At 36.3% G+C, this 20,514-nt stretch overlaps 1 pseudogene; it reads left to right on the top strand.

Moving 5' to 3' along the window:
- The first annotated feature begins 4,122 nt into the window (after positions 1-4,122).
- On the top strand, positions 4,123-16,848 carry LOC120718237 (annotated as a pseudogene).
- The last annotated feature ends 3,666 nt before the right edge of the window (positions 16,849-20,514 follow it).

Below are 20,514 nucleotides of genomic sequence, written 5' to 3'. Positions count from 1 at the left end.
CTTAAAGTTTACTGTTTACTTCACCTCATCCTCATCCTCTGGAAGATTTAGCTACACTTACTGATAAAGATACTAAGATATGGTTAAGAATTTATTTTAGGAGTGATATTTTCCCCCATCTTTGTAATTTTGTAATTGTTTGTGTTTACTAATTTCACACACTAATAAAAACAAACAAGAGCACTTAAAGAGTGCAACTCCCCCTTAAGGGCAAGGGCTATACTAAAACTTGGTGTTCTATGATGTTATTACAACACCCTGGCGTCAGTCTTCTTGTATTACTACATGCTGATGTCTGACCTTTGACCTTGACATATTACACATTCAATTTTGCATTTTATTATCTTTACCCACATGACTGAAGCAGACTTGGCTTAAATCTTTGACTTCTATAAGCTGTAAAAACTTGAGGTTTAAGATTAAACCCTGAATGATGCCAATCCATGATTGATATTTTCTTCTGCAAAATGATTTTAAAATCGAATGGCTGATGGAGGGTAAAAGGTTGAAAGAAAAAGAGATGACACTGACAAGAGTAGCCAAAGATGTAGTAAATGCCAGTTTCTCTTGTAATGTTTCGAACCCCGTCAGCTCTGAGCTGAGTCTGCCTGTTCAACAAAACTGCTATGCGCCCTGTAAGTATTAGTTTACTCAATTTCCCTTCCAACTGTCTAAATATTGACAAATCAAATTCATTATGGTTACAATTGCTGACAAACTGGAGTCATTTTTTTGTTTTAGTTTTAATTTCCATTCAACTTTTGAGACTTTTTAATAATAAAGAATACAAAGTTGCACTGTACTGCAAAGCTGAGTCACTTTTACTACACGTTTATGTGTGCATGGCTTTTATGCAGACTGTGGTGTGAAGATAGAACATATAATTATCCAACCTCAAGTGACAAGTGACAAGGCAGGACGCCCACAGAGTTTCATTTCATAGTCCGTTGTACAATCAGTCTGAAGGACAAACGCTGTTGCGTGTGCACAAAAATTTAGAATAGAAAGGAAACCAACCAAACACAAATCAGTCTATATAGGTAATAACTAGTATTCGAACAGCTCTAAGTGACTAGACCTTTAGTGTCAGACGATATTCTAAAACATCAGCTGACTGTCAATGATCCGTCAACTTAGACATTGTATTATATTTTGTGCATTGTACTGGACCCCCCTCCACCCCCTCCACCTTTTGACAGACAGTGTAGTCTGTCAAAATAATGTTTAATATTTAGTATTTACTGTTATATTCCCATATATCATTGTGATGTTGTTTATTGTATTGCTCTCGTTTTCTTCTGCTTGTTTCTTTTTTTCTTTCTCAACAGGTGATCCAGGTGATTGATATATTTTTTTATTTTATCATCTATTTATTTTTTTGTCTGCTTATTTAGTTGGTTTTGGTTTTTTTTTTTGCCCTTATCCCGCCCCTCTTCTCCGCTGTTTTTTCCTCCTCTTCCTTTCTCCCTTTTCTTTTCCTCATTCAAGTTTGTCCCGTATCTAGCAAGTGAAAATAAAAAAATAAATAAAATAAACAATAAAAGGTGAATCAAATAGACCATTATGGCAAGGCTGGGATGGTCAGTTTGGTAAAGTAAATCTGTTGGGCATCTTTCTTCGCCTTAGACAATAATTCTGACGGCAAAAGAACCAAACGGGACAGGCAAAAAAAAAAAAGAAGCATTTTTTCAAGTTACAATTCAGATTCAATCTGAGCAATTCAAATTCAGATTTAACTTATTCAAATTCAGTTTCTGATGGCACAGATTTCTGCCCATATAAATCCTTTATTGACATTCAATTTTACTTTGATTGGGCAAACAGAATTAAATGTTGTATTGACGTTGGTGCTAGAGTTTTTGTGGGTTTGTGCATTGGTAAACAGGTTTCTTACGTTGTTGTAGCACGACTTGGCATCAGAGAAAGTGGAATTTCTGTGTTTCATGTGTGTACATGATTTCCTGATCCTTACAGTTGCCTGAGTACTAAAAGAATGTTTTGTCCCAGATTTTCTTTCTCTCGTTTTAACAAAATGTATTTATTAATTTTCTAGATGGATTTTTACGTCATTTTATAAAGCAATCCTAGGAGATTAAGATGAACCTAAGCTTTGGATGTACATGTGCATCTATATAGATATACTACTACATTACAGTTACAGCTATGGAGGGCTTATTATTATTAGCCTGGCAATTAAAGGTGCTTTATATCCAGAGCTGTTTGATCATCAGTAGATCGCTTTGTTATTTAAATTATCCTGATTAAATTAAGAATTTTCAAATACTTTTGAGTAAAGAACAATTGAATTTGAATCACAACTACACCAACCTTTTGTCGTGAAAGGAACGAATATGTTAAATTACTGTCAAGGCTGCATTCATTAAAACTTAATCACAACTTTAAAAAAAGACAGACAGTTGTAGTTTTGTAAACAATCAGAGAAATTGTAGGTAGACAATTTATTAAAATGTTCTGTAACGCTGGAAGGTAGCAGTGCTTGTGCTATATGTTTGTATTTAGAGCCAATGCTACCTGCTAAGAAACCTCCTACAGGTAGACTAATGTCAAAAAAAAGCACAGTTTCAAGAAAAATAAGAAAATAAGCATGAAATGTTTCTACTAGGCAGGTTTATACTGATATAACCAGGGGTGCACATAGGTAGTCCACAGGTGCGCATACGCTTTCAAAATAAAAGACGCGCACCAGCTAAGAAGTTGAAACGCACGTTTGCGTACATACGATTTTCTGGAGGAGGACAGACATTTGTTTTGAACTCTTAAAGATGTCGGAGAAGCAAACTCCTTTAAGCAATTACTGTGGTGTTCCTCCACCTCCAAAGAAATGTCAGAAGGAGTCCAAACCGCAAAAGAAGCGCGTATTCTCAGAAAAGTGGTTGCAGGAGATGAGCTGGCTTCAAACAAATGATGAACGCACAGAGAGGTGGTGCAGAATATGCCGTGGAAAATCCCACTCTAGTGGACAAAAGCAGTCCGCTAGAGTGGTCTGAGATGTGGTGCAGATATATAGTAGCGTTGAAACTATGAAATGCCTAAAATTAGAGCTCTAAAGTTGACATAAAAAGATCATAATTTCATTGAATATTTGATAAATATACTTATAACTGTACAGAGCTTTTCTAACATGGCTAACCTAAAGTTTCTGATGATACTTACTTCGTTTTCTCTTCAAAGACTCTCCGGATGGTTGTGATGAGTACGCTGCAACAGGCTCAAGTTTTACTGTGCCCCTTAAGCATAAGTTGCAGGAATCTGAGAACCTGAGATGGTTCCACAACACAACAATAATCTTTAATAGCAAATTAGACAAGCGGACCAAGAGGAACACAAGGAAAGACTTCTTTGTTGATTCAACTGGATCACTAAAGCTGACAAAACTGATGAAAGACAATTCGGGACAATACGCGCCTATAGTTTATGACGAAGAAGGAAGAAATGTAGCACATTTACTGAGCTTGAGTTTGTGTGTATTAGGTAGGTAACAACCCATTATAAATATGCTTCTTCTAGCTAAACAAATATACTTAGAAAAAGGTTGATATAATCTTTTTTTCTTTTCTTTTTTTACTCAGACCCTGTGCAGAAGCCAAACGTAACGATGAAATGCACAGGCTCTACGATAAATGTCAGTTTCACTTGCAGTGTTGATCAGGTGAGGGCAATATTTAATTTGAGTTCTTTTCAAACAGTTAACACATATCATGCATTTTAGGAATCTGTAGACAATGGACTTTATTTCTTTTGCCCCCAAACCGAGCATGATTTAAACTGTGCTGACGACAATCATTCACTCACAGATGCTGCTGTATCAATGATGTTATGATTTGATGAAAGTTGGGCTGCTTCTCATGCTCTTTGATCACATCATTAGTTAATGACGAGGTGTTTACAAGTGGCTCAGACACCACTATACTGCCTTTTCAGAGACTTCCTGATCCTCCTTGATATCTAACTCCACCTACATATGACATGTCTTTCTTAGTTTTTCTGTGCTTTCTTGTTTTTCATATATGCTTTGCATATTTGTTCATTTAAACCTTAAGAAAATAATAAATATCTTAAAGTATTTTTACTTTCCAGAACTTCTACACTTTTATTTTTAACTATTTAATTAATATCTTGATCATAATTTCTTCTAAAGAAGGAAAACTATTTGGAATATAAATGGCTTACAACGGATAAAGAGTTAACAGGAAATCTGAAGGACACGCTAACAAAAAAAGCTGAAGATGTGATGAACCTCCCCATCGCTTGTAATGTTTCTAACCCCGTCAGCTTTGCCATCAGTGAGCCTGTTTACCAAGAATGCTTAAAGCTTTGTGAGTAGTATCTACAATTAACTGTACTTTAAAAGATTGAAATGACAATTTTATGATACTCATTTTACAATAACCTTAGATTTTTCTCTTTGTGTTTTACTTTGTAGATGTCGCTGGTGAAAAATCTGGACCAAACATCTGGGTTTTTGTGCGCTTTGGAGCCGGTAGGTTTCAACTTCTGTATAAAGCCCATACATTTTTTATATAAATGCTGAAATAAAATGAGCACATTCTTAATTTTTTCCAGTTTTTTACAAGTAATACAATTTTCTCTTATTTTTTGCTCTCATCAGGTTTTTTTCTGTTGTTGCTCCTCACTGGCATTGTTTGTGCAACCAGCCTCACACAGAAAAATAAATATGCAATAAGAGGTAAGATTTATTATTTATGTATGTTTGCATTTATTTATATTACGATTGATATTATTATAATTTATTTTTAAAATAAAAACCTCTGATCTCAGGTAGAAGCTCAAGGCCAGTTTATGTTACACTTGATGTCTCACATAACCTCCCAGTCACTATTGTGCACTACTTAAAGGTTACTTGTGGAGCAATCAAGGCTCAGTGTTAGGACCATTTAATTAAATTATTTATAATTAAATTATTTAAATGTTGGGGGGACAAACACAGTTTCTACCTTTTTCTTTGGATATTTTTTCCCATTTAATACCTAACACTTATTTATGTGTGAGACTCTTAATGTTTAATTTCAAATTATATTATAGGGTTACAGGGTCATTGTTCTCTTAGTTATAAAATCTGTATTTCTGTATCCATGCAGTCTATGGGGCACAGAAATGTAATACAAACGGTTACATTTCTATTTCTTAACACACAAACTAAATATCATGCACAGATTGGGTGCAGTAATTCCATGTAAGGTATGGTTGTAATTATCCAGGTGCAACCTGTCTGTGCTTATTTTAATAGACAAGGAGGAGTTTCCTTTGAGCCAGTCAGGAACAGAGACAGCAGCAGCAGCAGCAGCAGTTGGTCAGCTACACAAATAAAACTAGAGCCTGACTTCTGTGGAAACTGGTCTGGAGAGAGAGACAATCATTATCCCGTTATCCAGGCTTCAGACAGGCTTTGACTTTGAAATCTTTCATTTTGAAGGAAAATATTTGCAGTTTCTGCTGGGCAGGTTCATCTTGGCTGTAAGAGGACTTTTGTAGCATAACAGATGTAATTTCTCATGTGATTCATGTGATTCTTATTTCTAATTTAAAAACTCTCAGGATGACAGACAATATCTTTGTTGTTGTTTACGTCACGCACTCAGACTATGCGTCAGATCAAAAGTCCTGCCATCTGCAGAATAGAAACAAGAGCGAGGACCATTTGGTTTGAGACAGACCAGATGAAATGTATGACTGCAGCTATTTAAAGGATTTTGATACGATGATGAGCTCACCTGAAATACTCTGATTGGCTGATACACAGATAAGGGCAGCCTTGGCAGAGACACCCACCGAGAGAAATCATTTAACAGTACAATGTCATCTTTGTTTGTTCTGCTGCTGCCACAAACTCGCTCCATCACAAGATCACATCAGGACTCAAAGAAGAAGCCAGTGTTTTTTGTGACAATCAATCAATCAACCACATACTCAGATTGAATTAATAATGCCCAGGAGCTGCTTTCATCCCTGTTCTTCTTTTACATACATAAATTCTACTTTTTAGTCTTGTAACTTAAATCAACAACTTCACAATCATGACTGATGTGAGTATAATCACAAAATAATTTCATTTAATAAACAAATTAATCAAAAATATGTCTTAAATATGAAATATGATGTGATTGTACTTGTGTCTTATTACAGGAGGTTAAGTCATTTTACTGTTGGTCACCCAGCTGCTCACATACAGTATATTTCTATAAATTCATATTTCATGGAGTATTACAGTTGTAATACAGTAAGGGTTCTTCCAGTTTGCACACATATGTAATGCAATGGCGCCACCCTGTGAACACGTGTGAGTAGTGTAAGGTACCTTTTTTATATCATTTTGTAGTTTTACTGAATGTAATTTTGAGCTTTTGAAGAAGCAAATTAAGTTATTATTTTGCAAAACATCCGCATTAACCAACTATTTGCTCCAACTACTGGGTTCTGGGAACACGTTTCTTTTTCATTCTGGAAGCTTCATACGTGTCCATTAACAGTGTTACACTAGACCACATTTGGAAACTCTACCACACAAAAGAGAGAGAGTCTTGCTGCCAAGGCAAACAAAAAAGGGGAAGAGGGGGGTTTGAAAAAGACTGAAACTGTGGGTCAGAATCACTCAGCAGAGAGGACACAAGGATTTTCAGTTGGCACCGTTTCAAATAGACAAGTAAGTAAAAAAAATCCTGATTACTTTAAAAACTGAGGGGCGTGAACTTTTTGCTTTTCTGATATCAGATAACGTGCTGCTGGCTTCTGCGGCTTCTGCGGCTTCTGCCGTCATCAGCGTAGGTGCTTGTGGACAGTGACTCAACATGTTGGAGAATAATTGAATCGATAAAAAGAAATAGAAATACATCAGAAACACAATTTGTTACCCCAAAACAGTTCAGTAGCAGAGTGTCCATGACATGTTAATCACTAAACCTGTTATTAACTGTGACTCATTTACAATAATAGCTACACTAAATGTTGTCAGGTGACCTCTTTGAAGATGAATTTGAATAAACAGTATGACAATAGTGTACTGATGTACATAATACAGTTTACCATATAGAAAAGATGGAAAACAATATTTTAAAGAACTGCAAAGTTATGTTATTTAGAAGCCAGGCTTACAGGACGTTGCTCCACACTGGGTACAGCAGATCGTTTGATGAACTACAGAGTTTTTATAACTTTGTGAAGGATGTCAGCTGAACAACTTGACTTGAAGCTATTGAGAGAAAAGGCCTTTCCTCCTGAGGCTGTGGCACAAATTTAGCCTTTGGTTGTATATCTGCACAAACTCAGATATGAAAGGTGTCTCCAAACAGGTCTCCTCAGTGGATGGAGACCTGTTTTCATGGACAATCATAGTGCTGCAACTTGGAAAGACCAGAGTTGTGTGGTGCAAGTCACTGGAAATGTTTCAGAGCACCATAGTGAGGCTGTCACATCCTGTGTAATGGGCATGCAAACACAGACAGATGGAGGAACAAGTTTAAGGTACTAAAACCAAGGCCATAAGAAGACCGGAGCTGCTATATGATATGAAACCCCCCTTTTTTAAAGGACACACTACCTCAGTGTGCTTCCTGCTTCTTCCTGTGTGATCAGTATCTGCAGAGAGGTGTTAAACCACACGACACAAGTGGTACTTCATTGCCCATTTGTGTATTTGTATCTTATTGTTAAACATCTACAGGTAGATAAACTCCTATAGCCTTAGAGAGTAAACATATTTGAACTCACAGATCTGCAGTTTGTTTACGACATAATTAGCATACAAATATTTACCGTCTGTTTAAATCACAGTTGTGTCTTCTTGCATTTGTGCACAGAAACCTTCATTTTGAATTTAAAGTCAGACTGAAACTGAAGTTTTGCTTTGCAGTGTAGCAGGGTGAGGGATTTAGCAGTGGGACCCGACAAAAAAGCAGAGACTGCTGATGGGGACTGGAGACGTACTGAGCTTCAAGGCTTTTATTGTAAAACATCTGAGAAACAGGAAGTGAAAAGACTCCTTCTTTATACTGATTTTAAAAATTTAGAGTAACCTTTGAATTGATTGATTGATTGAGTGATTGATTGAATAATGAGTTTGCAATACTGTATACACTGTACTGTATAGCATTCAGCAGAGTTATAAAGTGTACTTCATCTGCGACGGAAACTTGCACCTTTTTTCTGAGAGGAGAAGAAAAGAAAGACTACTAATATTCTGTTATTAATCTGTTATTAAGCATTATTAATCTTTTCTCTTGTGTCATGTGATGTGTGAACAATGACCCTGTGGACAGAGTTCATGAACAAAAAAACAAAACTCTATTCAGGCTTTGCAGAGAAGTCCAAGACTGATAAAGTCATAAATTTAAACCAGGAGACACCAGAGAAGACAAACATGGAAAACAATCAACAGTAAAAAGCAATCAGAGGCTTTAAATACACACAAACACACTGTGGGCCAGTGGGGGCTGAGACACAGCTGGAACTAAACACATCTAAACTAAATCAGGGTAACGAGACAAGAGGAGCAAAGTTAAACACACTACATGAGAGAGAAAGAACTACCATGATCAAACTGGAAGTAACTAATGAGAAAAATCACATGACAAAGAAGAAAACTTGACAACAGAAGGGAATTTGGGAAATATAACTCTAACCACTGACAGAAATAGGAATATACAAATGACCATAAGACTAAACACATAGAAGCATAAGATCAAAAGCAAAAATAAAACATGAAAATTTAAAACCCAAGAACTGTTACTATCAAAAAACAAACTACAGTCAGAATAGTGACCGTTGAACAACAAAAGTAATTCCTGTCTGAAGACAGAATATTCAGGGTCTAAAATCCAGGACAGCGATTGCCCTAATTTTAATTAATTAACATTTAGACATTTAAAAAAAAACTTTGATGATGCTCACTCACTTCCAGAGAACCTGACAAATCATTTTTGATAAAATGCAGATCACCAAAAAGTCTTAGCTCTACAGAGTTACAACTAGCTCAGGTTGGTGTCAGGGAACCATGAGCCATGAGCTACAAACGAGGGTCACTTTCCCCTGAGGCAGCACAGCAGCACAAAAACAACATGCACTCAAGCAAAAGCAGAGCTCTCATTCATGTGTATGTTCATGTGTATGTTAGACTGAGAGCTAAAACGCGTGCGGTGACCTTTCATCATGTCAAACCTTCAGCGGTACGATGCTTAAACCTCAACATGATTAGAGTTTTGACCTTTTTAGCTGCAGGTGTTCAACTGGAAATCTCAAATTCAAATCATATGGTGTTATTTCTCCTATTAGATTCACAGTAGTTCATTCTTAATGTCTAAAGTCTAAAGAATACAAAAACATATGTTTAAACTTATGAGCTCATGATGGAGTCTTTATTTTCATTTTCAGTCTCATTTGTGTACTTTTGCTTGAAAGTAATTACAAAAAAACATTTTATGCTCTAAAATATTCGTCACCACATCATTTTTAATATTTCAGCGTTTGAATTGTTGGTTATTTGTTGAATATCTCTAACTGCAGATCACGCAGTATGTTTGTGTATATTTGCAGGAGCAACCAAACTTAAACTTGACGCACTCTCTCTTTTCTAAGTGTGACATTTGCTTTGCTTGCTTTGCTCTTTATCTGTGAAACTGTGAGACCTCTTGGATCACTTCCTTTCAAAGCTGTACATGCGCACACACAAACATGTACGGTGGCACACACACATAAACTATGTGATGTTACTGTGCTCTGACAGGAAATAACCTCAATACTGGAAAGCGGCTGTTCTTTGTAGCTGAATGTAATGAAGAAGATGCCTTCTGCTGCCACCATCGTTGTGTTTTTGCTCTCCTGCTTCTCCATCGTCTCCACAGGTACGGTACAAATTATTGTGTTCGTGTTTATATTTTTAGCTTTTATTTCTAAACTTACTGGTTATGTTTTTTTTAAAGTTCAAAGTATTTTTAACATGTCAGTTTCCAACAATAATTCTTCAAGACTCCACAAATACTTGATCTGTTGTCCGTGACACCTGTAAAATACCCAAAGCATCACATACTAGTTTAGATTTCCATGTTTCTGTTTTGTTTATTTGTCAATATATATATAAATATATATATCTTAAATATATCTATGTGAACATAGCCTGTTTCAATTTTTGCCAATATCATTGTTATGATTTGCTGCTGCTGATTATTGTGCTGCTCTTTCCTCTTATTATCATATTTTGTCTTTTTCCTGACTAAAAAGGTTTTCTAGTTCATAAGCCAAAAGAAGATAATAATTTCCTTCAAATATGATAACTTGAGATATGATTGTTGATGAAAACTAGACTTTTCTAGCATGACTATTCTTATTTTTTCACAAGATTCCTCTCTGTTTCTTTATCTTTCAGGCTCTCAGGATGATTGTGATGTGTACGCTGCAACTGGATCAAGCTTTACTGTGCCACTTAGATACAAGTTAAAGGAATCAGAGAGCCTTAGATGGTTCAAGGACACAAGAGTAATCTTTAATCGCAGACAGAAACAGGTGATCTTAGGGAAAAAATGATGATGTTGATTCAACTGGATCACTAAATCTGACACAAACTCACCAAAGACATGTCAGGACGATACAGACCAGAGGTTACCAATGAAGATGGAATAAATGTGGTGGGAAACTTACAGAGTGTGCATTTGTGTGTATTAGGTAGGTAAAAAATACATAGTTTAACCAAAACAAATGTATGTACAAACACATTAAGATATTAATGTTAATATACTGAAGCCACTCCTCAGATTTGTCATGCAGCAATATTTGTTGTTCTTTTTTAGATTAATGTGTTATCAGCCTTGCCTAATATTCTGTTGATATAATCTAATTTGCTTTACTCAGACCGTGTGCAGAAGCCCACTTTGACGACAAAGACGTGTACAGATAATGGACATGTCAATTTTACTTGCAGTGTTGGTCAGGTAAGTAAAATGTTCTTTTTTTTCTTTACTTATCCTTATTCTTATTCTTCAAACAAGTCAAACATGTCAACAAGGGAGAATCAGAATAAGAACCAGCCCATTTACCGATTGCCAGAGTGTAGGTAGGTTAAGTTAAATCATGATGGCAGGCTGCTGTGGATGACCGTTCTCTTTTTCTCAGGTCACAACTTAATAGCTTTTCTAGAGATTTCCTGATCCTCTTTAAATTCAAGTTCACTTGCTGAGACTCTGATAAACTATCAGCCCCGTGATCAGTAATATTTTCTTTTTTTTTCCTGAGTTCAATAAACACACACTCCTTGAAAATAACATTGTCTTCCACAGAATGAGAAGATCACATGGTTAATGGATGGTGAAATGTTGGAAGAAAAAGGGAAGACGCTGACCAGAGTAGCCAAAGATGTGCTAAACGCTAATTTCTCTTGCAATGTTTCCAACCTGGTCAGCTCTGAGATCAGTCTGCCTGTTCAACAAAACTGCTATAAGCCCAGTAAGTATAAGTGATACAAATTTATATTCACAACAAAGATGTTTGCTCACAATTGATGAAAAACTTTGCATCACTTGTGCATGTGCAGATGTGCATGACTTCTCTGCAGACTGTGGTCTGAAGAAAGAAAACAGGATATAATATAATCATGCAGCATCAGTGAGGAGGTGAAGCGCTGTGTGCAGGACACCTACAGTTTCATTTTATAGACGTTTATCAGCTTCAGACTGAACGTCCAAACTGGGTTCAGTGCTCACAAAAATGTAAACAAGTAAAGAAAATCAATTTAAAAATCAACCTGAACAATTAAAAATCACTGTCTGATCTGATGTGACTACCAGACCAGAAAGGGCAAATTATTATGAAATATCAGCTGATAGTCACTGAGTTGTATCTAATTCACTGTATCTGTATATGAAGAGAAGCACATTTCCTCACAGATTTTGTAGTTTTGCAAGTATATTGTCACAAAAGGTCACTGAAAGTAACTGGGACATGCAGGAAGTCAGACAGTTTACGCGCTCGGTAGTCATTCAAACAATGCAATATAGACACTTTTGCACGGAAGCGTTGTTTATGCTGTGGTGTCCAGTGTGGTCTGTCTGCTGTAGAGAGTGTGAAATAGAAAAGACAAGAAAAAGAAACGTTTCAGGTTAAAATTAATTTTACTGATTTATTTATTGATTAATCGATTTATTTCTGAATTGTTTGCTGTCTTGTGTTGACAGAAATACACTTTTCTGCTCCCTTAGTTTAGATGTTTATTGATTTAAAAATGACAGTTCAGGACTTTTGAAGCACAGTTTTTCATGTTACTCTCTTGCCATTTCTTCTTTTCTATTCAAAGATTCAACGATGTTTGTGGCCTGTTTGGTCCAATAGATGATAACTTTGTTGTGTAATCAATGTGTATTTAATATTGATGCAACCAAATCTTCTATGCTCAGTGCAGAAACCCCACGTGACAGTGAACTGTACGGGCGAGTCCGAAGTTACATTTACGTGTTCTGTTAGTCAGGTGAGAACAATGTTGAATACATTTCATTTGATTTCACTATATGTATATATACATCTATATATATACATGTATTATATAGATGTATATATATATGTATATATCTATATGATGTATATATATACATCTATATATCATGTATATATATACATATATATATACATGTATATATATATGTATATATATATACATGTATTATATACATGTATATATATACATGTATATATGTAGATGTATATATATATGCATCTATATATATATACATATATACATCTGAGCATAATTATGTGTTTATCTGTCGACAAACTCATTTATGAATTGAACTAAGTGCTAACTTGAGGAACCAGCTTTTTTAATGCATGTATGAATTAGGCTTCATATTTGCATGTTTTTATTATGTCAATATATGATAATAAAGGCAGAGTGCAGGGAAAGCAAAACTGATCTCTATTTTCTAACCTGTGGGCAACAATTGTCTTTCAGTCATGTTTTGACTTGACTATGAGGTCATTGTAGAGCTAATCATGGCACACTCAAAGTCCCTGAAGTCACTTTTCCCACAGATTTTCTTTCGTCATGAAGACTCTGCTTACAGCAAAATATACTTAGATGTGGTTAAGAATTTCTCTGCCAAACAACCAGCTCTATAGTAGTGACTGTTCTCAGTCATCTTTTTGTTTTATTTTACTCAATTAATTACAGACACAGGCAAGAAAATGACATTATAAACTACAGTTTTAAAGTTAAAGCTGTAATTTTGCAAGTTCAAAGAAAGATTGTTACAAGCCTTTTTCTGATCCTGACACTGAAACACACACACACACACACACACACACACACACACACACACTGGATAACTAAATAAAATTTAAAAAAATATATTTGCTGTCAAAATATATTTAGTATGCTTGCTCTTATACTTGGAGGTTTAAAACTTTAGCAAATCCATTAATCGTCTTTTCTTCAACAGAAATACAATAATCTGGAATTTGAATGGTTTAACGAGGAAAAGAAGCTGCAGGGAACAGGAGAGACACTTACAAGGAAAACTGATGATGTGGTAAACACTCACTTCTTTTGCAATGTTTCAAACTCCATCAGCTCTGAGATCAGTGACCTTGCTGTACAAAAGTGCTCAAAACCCTGTAAGTATTATTTCTATCAACTGTCCATTCAAATAGTTATGACACTGACCATTTTACACTCATGTCATGATAAAATATATTTCTTCTTCTCTTGTTTTATTCCTGAAGCTTTTCCTAATGAATTATTTGGAATTAGCATCTGGGTTTTCATAGGAGGCGGAGCAGGTACGTGTCATGTTCTGTGCAGTCATCAGATTATACTCTGAAAAGCATTGAAATCAAGCTTCACATACAAAACCAATGAATTCTCTATTTTTTCCATGTGTAATACAATTGATGTTATTCTCCATCAGGTCTTCTTATTTTGGTGATCGTCACTGCCACAGTTGTTGTGTCCGGGCCAGACGAAAGAGACGCATATGATAAACGGTATTTACTTATATACTGTTATCATTATTATTTTAGTTCATGTTAAAAATAAGCCACTGCGCTAAGGCAGAACATCTTAAAAACTATTTTACTTACGTAAATGACTTAGTTCACCCATTTACAGCCCATCCCATTCACCATTCATTGTGCATGTAGGTTACTTGAGGAGCTCCCCAAGGCTCAGTCTTTGGTCCATTAGATTTATATTATTTGTACTTTGATTTTTTTTAGGGGTTATGGTTAAGATTACTTGCATTCAGTTCAAAATCTTTACATACAGCAGATAATGATTCACTTCAAGGGACTTCAAACTTCAAGTTGCACAGTGCAGGATTTCAATAAGGAGAGATCACTTGAAAGAACTGAACATGATTTACTGAAATGAAGAATGAAATGAATTTGGCGATTAGACTCTGATGACAGAACGGAGCCCCAGCAGTGACTGGATTTAGGACAGGACCCCCCAGTGTCTAGATGCTGGGGGTGGTAAAGATAAAGACTGAACCTTTGATGGAGCTCTGACTGAAGTGTCTGTGAGATGGAGATGGAGAGGAGGTCGGTTGCACAAATTACAGTCTGAAAGGGTAGAAATAACAGTGAGCAGAGATTTAAACCACACAGACTGGAGGCTGATTGGCCCAAAGAAGGCGAGCAGGAAGTAGATTAGACTAGAGTAAAGAGGACAGTATTGAAATTGACAGAAGAGACTGAACACCCAGAGAAACTGATTACAGATGTTACTTACTGAAACTTATGCCTAAGCTTCATGTTCACTATTCATGTTGCGGGACATTGTTTAAATGAACATGGAAGTACCAGGACCTGTGCAGTCCCTGGCACAGAAATGTAAACAGTAGCTGAGAGGTGTGTTTCCTAACACATAAAGTAAATGCTGTGTAGCTACTCTAAACAATTGCAGCTGATCATAAGATGTAAGGTAATCATAGCTTCATTTTTTAATTGAGAAGTTGCTGGATTGTTCTGGCACGATGAGTTGGTATACTTTCCTGTTAGTAAGCCAGCTTAATTCATTTTTGGGTGTATTATTCACTTTGACATTAACTATAATAATAATAACAATGTTACATCATTAAAATAAACAAACAACAAAGTTGGGTTTCTAATTTTATGCCATTTGTTTACATTTGTTACTTTGTTGAAATACGGGGAAGCTGTGACACTCATTGGAACAACATCACTGCGAGTGCGACTGCTTCTTCTGTAAAACTATGCTGTTATCCCTACATTTAAATAACATCTCGTCTCTTAGCTGCTGTCTCATTCCTGCTGTAGCTGCACTGCATGGTTCTTAAACCAGATCTGACAAACAATGCTTACTGGCAACATGCTGAAATAATGATGGTCTTAAAACAAGATTAACAAAATAATAGTTGCACCAGAGTCATTTTTAATTACATTAGCATTACATTAGTTAACATTAAATACCACTTGGAGCTTTGAGATTCTATCAGTCTGGGATCCAGGGGCCATTGCCAGCTCTGATTGATGAGCTAAATTCTCCAGCACGGCACAACATTGTTCATTCTTTGTAGTATGGCTGCAAAGGAAATCAGATTCTTTATATTTATTCTTTTTTCTAAGCTGACACAGGCCCGTCAAATCCATATTCTTACATATCCTTAGCAGTGGAAGGCTTTGCTCTTTTCTTGTTAAAAACACTGAAAGATGATTCTGCAGGTCTGACCTGCCGCCTATGCTTATTTCAACAGATGGCAGGTCAGAGACCTTTGTTTGCAGTGGACGAATCAAGAACAGCAACAGCATCACCTTCAGCAGAACCACTTGACAAAACCACTATAAACAATATGTTCAGCAGAGTCCCAGAGCCATACTTCTATGCAGCCTGTGGTCTGAAGACAGACAACAGGAAACAGGATATGATATAAACACCATTCAATCTGAGTGCTGAGGTGACGTGATGTTTGCAGGACGCCCACAGAGTTTCATTTTGATGTTTGTCAGGTTCATTGTGAATGTACAAAGAAAATTATAGATTACAGGAATTTAACCCTAAATAAGTGGGTCATTTAACGATCATTCAGTGATTAGATCAGAAATGCAAACCTTATTATGATTGTCAGTGATATGTAAAACTAATGTATTTTATTACAACATCTCCTGATGTGTAGTTTTGTAACCAGACCTTCACAAAGAAATATTGTTTATGCTATATGTGTTAATGCTTTTGTTTAGGTCTTTCATTTTGGAGGAAATAAGCTTCAGTCTTTTTTGCTAGGCAGGTTCGTGCTGTATATTGTTAATGAGAGCGACAATTCAGGATTTTATTAGTATCTGTTGTGCATTTTTCTTTGTTCTGATTTGGAGATTTTCATGTTTGAACCACATGCTGGACAAGAAATTAACCTTGAAATTAAAGCAAAATGATAAAAATATTTTTTTCTCAAAGAAAAAACACGATTCCCTCCCTGGGATGATGGCATGGTGCGTCTAAAAGGATCCTTAAAGATAACAAGTCTGAGGAAAAATTACTTGACTAAACTACATCATTGTGGTTTTCAGTGAATACAGAGCTGTAGAAAAGAATTAAGGATTAAAAATTAAGAACAGAAGTGTGTGTTTTGGTTAAACTAAGAGCAGAATAGATTTATTGTGGTCATGTGAATATGAATATTTCTCTTAGTATTCGTCTTTATGCCTCACCAAAAATAAAATTAATAAGACTATTCACTTGGAAACTTTTCACCATATTAACTTATCAGCTGAATGTTTTAAATATGTTATACTGATATGTATATGATGATGTTTTTCATCAATTTTTATAATGTTCTTAATATATTTACAAAAATAAAGTGTGCTGATGCATCACAAGTCCCCGTGTAATCAGTCAGACCAAATGTATATGCTCATATATTCGAGTCCCAAGTGTCAAAGAAGTGTTTAGGCAGATCAAAAGTCATGACTCCATGCCACTGTTAAACCTCACACTCGAGGTGTTATGTGGAATTGTAAAATGTTATGATTGAAACCACTAAAAGGGCCTAACTAAAGGCCTACGTCATGCAGTTTAAATGTTCTTTAGTTTTAAGACAGGCTGTCTATCACAGACCCCATACAATTCAAGAGGGTGGACCAGCAGACTACATATTACACTAAAATGTTCTAAAGTGTTGGGAAACATCTATCTATCTATCTATCTATCTATCTATCTATCTATCTATCTATCTATCTATCTATCTATCTATCTATCTATCTATCTATAGATAGCTACTCAGTGTTTGTAAAATGTTAACTCTGTTTTCTCTGTTGTGTAGAGGAATTTGGTGTAGCTTAGGTGAGGAGATTACTTTTATGACCGGCAGGAAGTCACGTACACAGAGACACACACACACAGTGCTTTGACTGTTATGACGCATCCACACCTACACGCACAGTCACTCACGTGCACTCACATAGACACACGGGTACGTGCACCACACAGGCACTCACGTGCTCGTGCATACACACACAAACACAGAGTTTGCAGGACACCATGGGGTTTTATGATGGGGTCGCTTCTACAAAACTGTGTTTCACAGACAAAGCAATGGAGATCTGCAGAGGGACACCGGCCTTGCACATCTCCCCTTCTAGAAGATGCATGCTTAAATGAAGACGAATGAAGATGAATAAAGCCTTTGTGAAATGACTTCTGAGTTCCGGTGCCGTCTCTGGATGCCCGAGGAATAAAAGGGGTGAAACTGATTTCGTAACAATATATACACACACACATATAGACATATGTGTGTGTGTGTGTGTGTGTGTGGATAAAGAGAGAGAGAGACAGATCATGGTGGATTCGGTGTATAAAACCTTTCTTGTCAACTGGGGTTCAAACCGGTCTCTCATTGTTGACCAGTCCACATCACAACTAACCCATGCGGTGCTTCCTGTGGGTGAATTTTGTAACCCTACCTACATTAATTTAATAAAACGTGTTGTGGAATGTTTCCATTAAATAAAGCCTGCAGACGAGCGGTGAGCAGTAAGCTAACATCCTTTAATCAAAACAAGAATAGAAAAACCCAGCTTGGTGGAGCCTGCATGATCGCGGGGCAAACGGCCATGCTAGGCTCTCACTGAGCCTAGCATGGGCCCTCAGTTTAAATAAGGCAGTACACAGCTGTTTCACACCTTGAGGTTCACACTCCTTGCTACTCCCTTGATTTAAAGCTTAAGATAAAGATGAATAAATAAAGTTAATTATTTAAAAGTTTCTGATAATAAACACCATGGACAAATAATAAGGCACAGATTACCCAAGTAGTTGTAACTGTAAACTATTAGCTCATGGTGGTTGTAACTGGAGGTGAGCCTGGTGGCAAGAGAGCTGTTCAAAAAGTTTTTGACCATTCAAAAGAAATAATCTTTATATAAAGGAAAAAGGAAATGTCATTTGCTCCAAAGATTTGACTAAAACAACCACAAACTGGCACAAAGTGACAACATGAGAAAAGCTTATGAGTCTGATTAATATAATGTGGACCTGCTCACTTCTCATCGTGATTTCTAATCTAATTTGTAAAATCAGATGTTATCCACTATTACTAATATAATACCATAAAGGTTCTTCCTGTTTGTAGCAGCTTTTGTACTACATGCATCTGTAATATATGGTGCCACCCTGTGGACAACAAGCAAATATGTTTGTTTGTATATCTAAAATGAAGTGTTGAGTCTGCAGCGACTGTATGAGCAGGAAACAAATGCTGTTCTGTGAGTGTTTTCCTTTCATCGTCAAAGCTGAACTCATATTTTTTACATACATTAACAGTAACACAGTGGAGCAGGTGTCCTGTTGTTTTTTAAAAAGAAATTTAATTAAACAAGATTGAAACAGTCGCAGTGACCTCAGCACGGTCAGTTGGCACCTTTTCTATTAGATCAGCGAGTAAGAAATTCTGAGGGCTTTTCTGATGTGTGATACTGAAAACGAGGAAAGTAATGCTTTCCTCGCCAGAAAAAGTTTGAGATCTGACTAAATTAAGTAAATGCCCATTTTTTCCATGACGTGCTGTTACCTCCTCATTTGTGGGTTTTTGTGTTTTTTTGGTTTTTAACGACATCTCCATTCGTGTAGGTGTTTATGGTCGGTGGCCCACCATGCTGGAATCACATTATGTGAATGTGTGTTAGTTTGGTAAATAATCAAGCGGATAGATCAAATAAAATAAGTCCCTGCTGGGTGTCAGGCATTAATGTTGGTGTCATTTCCTTGCTGTCAGTGACTCATTTGCAATAATAGCTACACCAGAAGTCATCAGTTGACCGCTGTAGTTTGATCATCACGGAAAAAAATAATATCCTTGAAGAATTTTGGTCTCCGCTTTTTTGTATGAAAGCTCTCTTTTTCCTCATCACACCAAAGTCTGTGAAATCTAAGAAATCTAAGCTGTTTCGACACATTGTTGGCTTCAACGAGCTTGAGTGGAACGAACCACTGGAAACGATGGCTTTGACAGGTCGTGTGATGTGTGTGAAGTTAAAAGATTATAAACCTTTTCCTTCATAATGTGTACAAACCAGAATGTTTTATTTTGTGTATCTGTATGCAAACAGAGACAGAAAAAGGAACAAGATTAAGGTACTAAAACCAAAACCAAAGAAGTTTAGCATTGCTGAATGATATGACACCCAACAGAAGAGTTTAGTCTGTACCAGAGTGTTTTACAGAAAATGATACAAAGAGTTTCCTCCTGTTTCATTTACGACCAGGACCTGCACTGAGGCGTCAAACCACATGTGAGAAGTGAGCTTTAGTTGCACTCTTAGACTTACTTTTTTAGTCAGACATCTACAGGTAGGACTCACGCGTTACACACAGTTAGTGGTCTGAAAGAGCTTTTTTTGTGTCTTAAATCCATAAAAGATTTAATAATGTAATTGTCCAAAAAAAGAGGCTGGAAATGACAAAATGACCATCTTTAAACTGGCACATAAAGCTTCATGTATTTTCTCTCCTGTCAAATTCATGCACACATCTTCGCCCATAGAGCCTGCATGTGCGATGTTCTTTACTCGGCAGCTTCAAATGTAAAGTCCGAGTGACGGAGATGTTGCTTCGCACCCCGTAGAGTTCTAGTGTGATGGGAGACTGGAACTTGGGCATGGTGTCTAAGAAGAACATATTTAAGAACATAAGTCTACTAAAATCTATACTTTCTTTAACACATTAGCATTTTGTGTTTTTGACAGAGTAGCTAAATGGACGTGCAGGGGGGTTGTGATTTACTTTTTATGTGGCACTTTTGTGATCTTTTGCATGTAACCTGCAAAGGGACTGCACATGCAATAAGATTAATAATAAATAATAATAAGATTTTAGCTGCTACCTTCATCTCTTATAGGAATCGGCAGAGATGGTAAAACAAAAGCGGTCACTGAGTTCCATGGCATCATGGGAAACGTAGGAAGGTATTTTTGAAGCCTTACCACACAGTCTGGAGTAAAAATAAACATATATGGTATGATGGTGGATGGTTGTTTTTTCCTTTCACT

The sequence above is a fragment of the Simochromis diagramma genome, unplaced genomic scaffold (assembly GCF_900408965.1).
Source record: "Simochromis diagramma unplaced genomic scaffold, fSimDia1.1 OVJJ01000381.1, whole genome shotgun sequence".
In the NCBI taxonomy this organism is placed as follows: domain Eukaryota; kingdom Metazoa; phylum Chordata; class Actinopteri; order Cichliformes; family Cichlidae; genus Simochromis; species Simochromis diagramma.
This window is presented reverse-complemented; position numbering and strand designations above follow the sequence as displayed.